At 47.0% G+C, this 9854-nt stretch overlaps 1 pseudogene; it reads right to left on the bottom strand.

Moving 5' to 3' along the window:
* Window positions 1-3680: 3680 nt before the first annotated feature.
* Window positions 3681-9617, bottom strand: LOC126494195 (60S acidic ribosomal protein P0-like; annotated as a pseudogene).
* Window positions 9618-9854: the final 237 nt, after the last annotated feature.

The following is a 9854-nucleotide window of genomic DNA, read 5'->3' as shown; positions in this document are numbered from 1 at the left end:
TTAGACCAGCCTGTCTTTATAGCCAGTTCTAGGACAGCCAGGGTTACATAACAGGGAGGTCCTGAGTCAAAAAGCAAAACAAAGTCACAAGATGGTGGTGTACACCTTTAGTCCCAGCACTTGGGGGGCAGAGGCAGGTGGATTTCTGTGAGTTCAAGGCCAGCCTGGTCTACAGAGCTAGTTCCAAGACAGCCAGAGCTGTTACACAGAGAAATCCTGTCTCGAAAAATCAAATCAAACCAAGAGAAAACAAAAACCAACAAAACCAAAAATTAAGTAAATAAATTAATCAATAATAGCTTGAGAAAATGGTAGACATGATCTTGAAAACAAGTAAACAAAGAGTAAAACCATCAATCTAGCTTTCTATTAAGTTTTATCTTTGTGTAACCAAACAGAAGACAAAGTATGTTTTAAATAAGAAACGATGGAGCTGAGGGTGTAGCCCAGTGGTAGAGCATGTTCCAGGCTCAGACTTCAAACACAGCCAAAGGAAAAGATAGGAAGAGGAAAAGGGGGTGGGGAGGAAAGAGGAATGGGAATGGAGAGAAAGGATGTGCTGGACTCTCGGCCCTGGCAGCTCATCGACCCTGAGGCAGGTCCGATGCCCACCCGCCTCTCCCCACCTGAGTGAGGACTGAGCAGCCATCAACTTGCAAGAAAGACTCAGGACAGGCCCTCCAAGGGAGCTGGGAAGAAACGAAAAACCAAACCCTCAAACGCCACAAGAAATGGCTCACACTTACTAGGTGTTGCTAGTACCTGGGTTGATCTGGCCTTTGTGTGTGATCTTGCTTTATCTTTACAAAAACCAACGAAGCAGATGCAATTATCACACTATTTTATAGACAGGGAACTTGAAGCACAGAGGGGGTTAGGAACTGCCCACGGTCACAAAGATGGTTAATAGGTGAGCTGGAATTTCAGCTCTGGTCAGCTGGCTCCAGAATCTTCTCTGGAAACACTGGATTATATTGCCTCTCATAAAAAAAAAAAAAAAAAAAAAAAATCGAAGCCATCAAGATGACTCAGCAGGTAAAGGCATTCGCTGTCAAGCCTGAGGGTCTCAGTTCTCGCCCCATAACCCTCGTGGTGGAAGACAGAACTGAGTCTGAGAGTGATAAGTGTTCTGAGATAATGTAAACGCATTGTCTTAAAATGCTAACACACAGTTGTCCGGACAGATGAAAAGACATTGGAGGCCATGTACTCAAACCAGAGCCCAAGGCTTACAGCACAGAGGGCCAAGAGCTCCCAAGGCTTTCGCTAACAGAGCAGCCAAGGCCACTTGGCAGCGTAGAAAAGCCCAGTAGGAAGAACTACCCCCCCCCCACCTCTTGCGCTCTCTCTCTCTCTCTCTCTCTCTCTCTCTCTCTCTCTCCCTCTCTCTCTCTCCCCCCCCCCCAGGACTCAAAGCCACGCTGGGGGCTGTGGCTCNTCCGGACAGATGAAAAGACATTGGAGGCCATGTACTCAAACCAGAGCCCAAGGCTTACAGCACAGAGGGCCAAGAGCTCCCAAGGCTTTCGCTAACAGAGCAGCCAAGGCCTCCTCGCAGCGTAGAAAAGCCCAGGAGTATGAACTCCCCCCCCCCCCCCCCTCGCTCTCTCTCTCTCTCTCTCTCTCTCTCTCTCTCTCTCTCTCCCTCTCTCTCTCTCTCTCCCAGCCAGGACTCAAAGCCACGCTGGGGGCTGTGGCTCTGCTGTTTGCCGGCTTTTCCTGAAGCCCCCCTTTCCCACATCGTCTCTCACTTCATCCCTTAGGCCCAGTCAGGTTTCTGAAAGCATCCACCATACCTGAGAAAAAAACACCTCAGAAAGCAGAATAGCCTTTTCTTTCTTATTTTCCTTCAGTTCCTAAACTAGGGCTGGCAGCCCTAGGGGGGAGTTTTGTGATTGTAATTTGTATTGTTTCACTCTCCAGGCAGGGGGTCCTGCCCCGGCCCACCCCCCTGCCCCCCTACTTTAGTCCCTGCCGGGCTGTTGTCTGCCCCAGGTAAGGACTGACTCTTCCAGAACACTCCGGGTAGTCTGATTCAGTCCGCACGGCCATCCTGCTTTGTGGGTCTGTACCCTCAATTCTCCTCCAGAAATACCCAAACCCAGATACCTTCTCAACGCCAGTTATGTTGTAGCACAATTGACAAATCAAAGCTGTCTGTGTAGCAGGGGTGGTGTGCACACCTGCAATCCTGGCAGTTTGGAGGCAGAGGTCAGGACTTGGAACTACACAGGGAGATTCTGCCTCAAAAGAAAGCATAAGCTCACAAGTGTATGTGTGTGTGGTACAACATGATGTTTTGAAATATATATATATGTATGTATATATACATACCTGAACTATGCATTATTACCACAATCGAGCCAATTAACATTTACCACCTCATATCTCTTTGTGTGTGTGGTAAAAATACTTAAGATCTACTTTTAGCAAATTTCAAATGTACTGTCATTATCCTTAATTGTTTTGAGGCAGGGTTTTTCTGCATAGCCCTGGCTATCCTGGAACTCACTCTGTAGACCAGGTTGGCCTTGAACTCTCAGAGATCTGCTTTCCTCTGACACACACACACACACACACACACACACACCCCTGTACTGGGACTAAAGGCATGCACTGCCACACTTGGCGTCATTACCCTTGTTATTAATGGCAGTGATCATGCCATACGCCGGAGCCTGGGGTCTTTTGCAACCTGAGTGAGGAGTGGGATGATGCAAGGACCAGATGTCTGTTCATAGATAACAGGCACTAGCCGATACTCAGACCTGGACCCCATCTCTGAAAGCCACAGTCGAGGAAGTAGAACATTTTAAGTATGTCCAAAGTGAAGTTTTGGGTTTGGTTTGGTTTTGAGACAAGGTCTCACCATGTTGCCTTGGCTGCTCTAGAACTTGATATGTAGACCAGGCTGGCCTCAGACTCACAGAGATCCTCCTGCCTCTGCCTTTATACTGAGCTGTTACTTGGGAGGCAGAAGCAGGTGGATCTCTGAGTTCGAGGCCAGCCTGGTGTACAGATCAAGTTCCAGGACAGCCACTGCCACACAGAGAAACCCTGCGTCAAACCACAACAAAAAGTGTGCATTGGTTTTAAGGAATCACCCGTGTTCTTGCTCTTGGTGAGGCGTCTCTGGTGATTGTGATATGCTTATCTTGATGAAAGTTTCAGACATTAATGCCAGGCATAGTGGCACATACCTTTAATCCCAGCACTTGACAGAGGGAGCAATCTCTGTGAGGTCAAGGCCAACCTGGTCTACATAGTGAATGCTAGGATAGTCAGGGCTACACAGAGAAATTCTGCCTTGGAAAAAAACAACAAAAACAAAAGTTTTCAGACATTCTCTATTCTCCCAACATGTGTATCAATCAACTTTCCAGAATCTGCTTATTCCAAGGGGAAAAAAAAGGATAAATTACAAGGCAGAGAACTGTCACTGAAATGTGCACACACACATTTGAGGCAGATGTCATGCAGTCCAGGCTATGTAGCTGAGGATGACCTTGAATGTCTTAGAGTCCTCCCTCCATTAACATGAATAGTTATGGTTTTCTGTGACGCTAGGGATCAAGCTCAGGACATCACAGAGAGGCCCAGGCCTCCATGCATACCAGGCAAGCACTCTATAGCCCAGGCCTCCAGACTGAAGGTTTTAGATGTCAACAGTTAGGGTTAGATTTGAGCATGTGTGTTGGTTTCTACTGAGTGCCAAGTAAATGACATTGGTGTCTCCAAATGGGTCAAATGTCTGAGGTTTGAGATCTACAAAGGCTAACGTAATAGCCTGCTCTGGCAAAGAATGTCAAAGTCGTGACATTACTATGTGTTCCAGTCCCCCAAGCCACCTCCCTTCCCACGGAGGTCTTGGACTGAGTGTCATGTGCCTCTGCCTCTTGGCTTTACGGTGGCCTCAGCAGAGTTGGAAGTGTCACCGGCAGTGTGGGGAGACCTGGGTGCTGATGCATGTTGTGAGTCACCAATTCTGATACAAGCATCCATCATGGTGATTCGTCTCTTTCTACCACTTCCTCCTAGTAGATGAGCAGGCTGAAAAAGGCCCCATATCAGTCATTGTCTCCCTAACCATCTGTACACACAGATCACGCTGTTTAGGTTTATAGGTGCATCCCCCAAATGAAGAACATTTGTCTTGTTGCCTCCGTGATATACACAGCAATCTCCCAGAATCAGGGCTTCACGGCTTTGCGGGGAGGGGTGGGCACAGTTCCGCTTTAGTATGTGGGTTTTCATTGACAACCGATGGCTTTCCTCCTATTGAAATATGACACTGGCTGCGGTGAATTCTAATGCGAAGGTGTTAGCAGCCGAGTTGCATGCTCTAATAGAAAACCAAGCTTCTAAAGGGAGCTGCTTACACCCATTGCCCCATCTCTTAACTTCCTATTCATTCTTTGACTCCAGCCTCCCAGCAGAACATCTTTTCCCATGGTCACCAATGATCTCTGACTTCCTGGACCCTCTGGGCATCTTCAGGCTTCTTGCTTGACCTCTCTGTTGACCATACTTTGTTGAAACACACTCAGCTGAAATCTCAATGCTTGCGGATGGGAATATACTGGGCTGAGACCATACTCCCCCCCCCCCCCCCCCCAAAAAAAATTCATACTTCTTAGGTGTCTCGAAGTTACTTCCAGACTGATGAGCTAGCTTAGTGGGTAAAGACTGATCTCTGTAAAAGCCTGTTGACCTGAGTTCAATCCCTGGAACCCGTGATGGTGATAAACTAAAGACTGGCTCCTTGAAGTTGTCTGTGGCGCTCATACCATACACAAGCATACATAGCACACAGCCACGCACATCAAACACATACGTTACACATACACATGCCGTACAGACTACACACACACAGCCTGCCACCATGTGCCACACTCACATGCCACACATAGAATATACACACTCACACATGTTAATAATAAACAAAATAAATGTTTAAAAAGATATTTCCAGTTCAATCTGTCTCAAACCCATGATTTCTTCCAAAGAAAAGGGAGAAAAAGTGGGAAAGCAAAGGAGACAAGAGGAGGGGAGGGAAGAGTCAAGGCAGGACAGGCAGGGGGCTGGAGAGAAGGCTAAATGAAAATCTTTTCTTGAGATGGAGTCTCGTGTACCCGACTGCCCTGGAACTCGCTATGTAGAAGAGCGGAAAGGCGCACGCAGTCTCCACAGACAGAGCCAGAACCCGCTTGTATCCACTGCGGATAGAGTGCGGCGCTGGGCCAACAGTCGGGTCGCCAATCTGCAGACAAACACTGGCGACATTTCGGCCGCCCTCTAGGAAGCAGAGTTCAGAGCCTGCTCTGTGATGTCAAACACTTCCAGGTTGTAAAAGCTGCCCTTTTCAAACACCTGCTGTGTGATCAGTCCAAAGCGGAAGTGGGAAATGGCCAGCATGGCCAGCAGTGCGGCTTCACTGGCTCCTAAGTTGTCTCCTGTTTTATCAGCTGCACATCGCTCAGAATTTCAAGGGTGCCCCTGGTGATTCTAGTGGTGACGTGGAAAGTCTGGAAAAAACAGGTCGTCTCCGGCCCCAGACCAGTGTTCTGGGCTGGCACAGTGACCTCACATGGGGCGATGGTTCCAGCACAGGCAGCAACGGGCACCTTATTGGCCAGCAGCATCTCCCTAATCTCACTGAGGTCCTCCTTGGTGAACACAAAGCCCACATTGCCCCGGATATGAGGCAGCAGTTTCTCCAGAGCTGCGTTGTTTTCCAGATGCCCCCGGATGGCCTTCCGTATCATGGTGTTCTTGTCCATCAGCACCACAGCCTTCCCTCGCAGGGACATGCGCATCTGCTGCATCTGCTTGGAGCCCACATTGTCTGCTCCCACAATGAAGCCTTTTGGGCAATCATCCAAAAGCTAGATGATCTTAAGGAAGTAGTTGGACTTCCAGATTTCCCTGTCTTCCCTGGGCATTACACAGGGCATTAGGTCAGGGATTGCCCAGCAGGATTTAAAGACAATGTCACTCTGACGAGGAGGCCTAGCGAGAGGAGGAGGATGGCATCAAACTCACAGAGAGCCCCCTGGCTTTGACTCCTAAGTGCTGGGACTAAAGGCATGCGCCACCACCGCCTGGTGAAAATTAAAATCTAGGAAGAGGAGGAGACATGGTAGTAGTTGTGTAATTGTTGTTGGGACTGGAGAGACGGCTCAGTGGTTCACAGCATTGGCTGTTGTTGCAGAGGCTCCATTTCCAGCACCCACAGGCAGCTCATAGTCATTGGTAACTCCAGTTCCATGTGGGTGAGATACTCATGAACATAAAACAAAGCAGTCGTTTATTAAAAAGATGTATTTATTTAGCCGGGCAGCGCACGACTTTAATCGCAGCACTTGGGAGGCAGAGGCAGGCAGATCTTTTTGAGTTCGAGGCCAGCCTGGTCTACAAGAGCTAGTTCCAGGACAGGCTCCAAAACTACAGAGAAATCCTGTCTCGAAAAAAAAAAAATGGAAAAAAAAGATGTATTTATTTTCTGTGTATATGTGTGCCTGAATGTATATATATGTGCACCACATGCATGTAGATGCCCACACAGGCAGAAGAGGGTGTCAGATCTACCAGACCAGGAGTTCTAGATGGTTGTGAGCAGTCTGACATGGGTGCTGCGGACCCATATCTTTGACAAAAACAGTAAGTGTTCTTACCTCCTGAGCTATCTCCCCCTCCCCCCCCCTTGTTTAAGATGTTGTCATTAGCCAGGAATGGTAGCATACAATTTTAGTCCCAGCACTCAGGAGGCAGAGGCAGGTGGATCTCTCTGAGTTCGAGGCCAGCCTGGTCTTCAGAGTAAGTTTCAGGACAGGCAGAGCTATATGGAGAAATCTTGTCTTGGAGGGTTGGGGCAGGGGGGATGTTGTCATTTGTAAATTAATTCAAGACCAGAATGACTGACTTGATCCTTCTTTTGAGATGAGTCCCTACACTCCTGTCCGTCACAGGGACTGTGCTCCTCAGCTGCTTGCTTGTAGGTCTCTGAGAAGAGCCTTCTTTCTCTCCCTCCGGCAAGCCAGATCAGCTCTCTGCACCCTGTTCCCCATCACTCTGTCCCTCTCTTGTGTAGCTCTCACTACAGTTTGTAATTCTATATCTGATTGCTAGCTCCAGTCCCCTCCAGAGGACCGCAAAAGTAGCAATTCTGTCCTTTTTCTTTGTTCCAGCTCTCTTCCTAAGCCCTGGCTGTGGCAAGGGTTCAGCAGATATATGTTGAATGTGTGACTGAAACTATAATTAATTCATTATTTATTTATCCATCTTTCGTGGACCTGTCTTTAGTAACCCTATTTCTCTGTGAAGGCACATATGCTAAAATACACTGAGGGACAGGACAGTCACTACTGGGAGAGAGTGTTCAGATGAACACACACCATAGTATATCTACTTGAGGGTTTGATAGACCAGCCACATATTTTATTAAAGTGTTTCTTTCAGGGTGGTAAAACACACTCTGTTGCTGGCTTGTGGGCATTAAGCCTGGCACTGGGGCAATGGGTCATGTTACCAACACTACAGATAAGTGAGGATACTGGTGGCAGGCAGAGAGGAGGCTGCAAGAACACTCAACTCCTACTTGGGGACATTCTGCATCCTCTGCTCAGAAGGTTTCAGAGGGGACAAAGGGGTAAACAGTCCCAGAATCAAGTGACAGGAATGCCTGTGAGCCTCGAGGCCTGGATGACTCTGGAGAGGGGGGTCTCACAATGGGACTGTGCAGTCTGACTTCAAACATTTCCAGGCTTGCTTTGAGGGTTGTTGTGCCGTCACACCGTGGTGTTGGAAGATAATATCAGTGTGTAGAGGGACAAGACTGGCCTTGGAGTCAGAACAACCAGCCAGGTTGCTGGTTCTCAGTAAAAAGTCACACATTAAGAATCAACCTTGTTGCAGAAGAAGAAAAAGCTCCTGGCAAGCTGTGTGGAAGACGGAGTGAGCTCAGGCTGGTTGTCAAGGTAATAACCACCCTGTTCTGAGGGGCACTGGCCGCGATGGGTACTCGCCGCACTTTGCATGCGTTATCTCACCTAATCCTACAATAATCTCTCAGGGCTCTTATTAGCACCATCTTTCATGCAATGGAACCAAATGTCAGTGTGACAATACAGGCCTGAGGTAAGTCAGCTCGTAAATGTCATAAACAGGATTCCAAAGCAGTTCTGTTTGACTCTGTATCTATGCCCTTGCCTGTGGGGTGGGGTTGCACTGGCCACTAGGAAAGTTGGGTTTCAGCCTGAATCTCCCATCACAGTTTTGTGTCTTAGGGTCATTTCTAGGAAAAAAAAAATGCGATCATATATAAATGATAAATCTGATACAGAGGGTTGGTGAAGATTTAATGAGGAGCATGGCTGAAGTCTTTAAGGCCATTCTAATGCCACAGCCACTGCCCACGTGCAGGGTAGTAACTGAGCTTGGACTATGACCATCTGAGCGGAATGAGAGGTGCCAAAGGGGTGAAATATGAAAATAGTGTGCAAAAAGGATGCAAAGCATCTCAATTTTTTCCACACTAGATACACAGTCTTTGTTAGATTAAAATAAAATATATTTAAGCCAGGTGGTGGTGGCATATGCCTTTAATTCCAGCACTCAGGAGGCAGAAGCAGGCAGATCTCTGAATTAGAGGCCAGCCTGGTCTACAGAGCAAGTTCCAGGACAGTTGGGGCTATACAGAGAAACCCTGTCTTGAAAAACCAAGACAGATAGATAGATAAGATTAGACAAATAAATAAAATACATTGCTGAAATTAATTTCATCTGTTTCTTTCTGAAAAATAATGTATCTATTTTTATTTTATGGTGTTTTGCCTGCATGTATGTCTGTGTGAGGGTGTCAGAAGTTGGAGTTACAGACAGCTGTGAGCTGCCATGTGGGTGCTTAGAATTGAACATAGGTCCTCTGGAAGAGCAGTCAGTTCTCTTAACCACTGAGCCATTTCTCCAGTCCCCGATCTTTTTTTTTACTTTTTTTTCTTTAACTTGGCTACTAGAAATGTAAAATTCTGTGAGACTCATTGAATTTCCACTACGCTGCAGCATGCTGCCCCCCTGAGGCCTATAACGATAATTTATTATTGCTATGGTGATTTCACTCAGAACACATATCATTTTGCCACTGAGGTCAGCACCAAGACAGAGGTGGACTAGAGTGAGGTCCTGTTTGCTTATACAGTATGCATTTTGACGTGAAAAAATTTGCAGGTCTTCAAGTTTTGAATCTATTATTTTTGATTCCTGCCCCTTCCCCTTGGTTTTTTTGAGACAGAATTCCATTTATCCCAAGCTGATGTCCAATTTACTATGTAGTTGGGGATGACCATGAATTCTGATTCTCCTGCCCCCCATGTCCTGAGAGCTGAGATTACAGATACAGGACACAATGTCATTATTTTGGGTTTTTTTTTTTTTTGCTTTGTTTTGTTTAAAGTTTTGTTTTTGTTTTTGGTTTTTGGTTTTTCGAGACAGGGTTTCTCTGTGGCTTTGGAGCCTGTCCTGGAACTAGCTCTGTAGACCAGGCTGGTCTCGAACTCACAGAGATCCGCCGAGCCTCTGCCTCCCGAGTGCTGGGATCAAAGGCGTGCACCACCATTGCCCGGCTTTTTTTTTTTTTAACAGGGTTTTTAATGTGTAGTTCTTGAAGGACAGGCTGGTCTTCATCTTAGAGATCAGCCTGCCTCTGCCTCCAAAGTGCTGGGATTAAAGGCGTGCGCCACTACCACCTGGCTCACAGGGCCATTTTTAATGTTGGTTTTCAAATACAAAGAATCTTCTAAATAAAGGGAAGCATATATGTTTGGGGGAATCATTAGACTCAGAGAGTGTTGGAGAAT

Source organism: Alexandromys fortis, unplaced genomic scaffold (genome assembly GCF_014885135.2).
Source record: "Alexandromys fortis isolate MF-2015 unplaced genomic scaffold, M_Fortis_MF-2015_v1.1 scaffold_6, whole genome shotgun sequence".
Taxonomy (NCBI): domain Eukaryota; kingdom Metazoa; phylum Chordata; class Mammalia; order Rodentia; family Cricetidae; genus Alexandromys; species Alexandromys fortis.
Note: the sequence above shows the minus strand (reverse complement) of the source record. Positions and strands in the feature narration are given on the sequence as shown.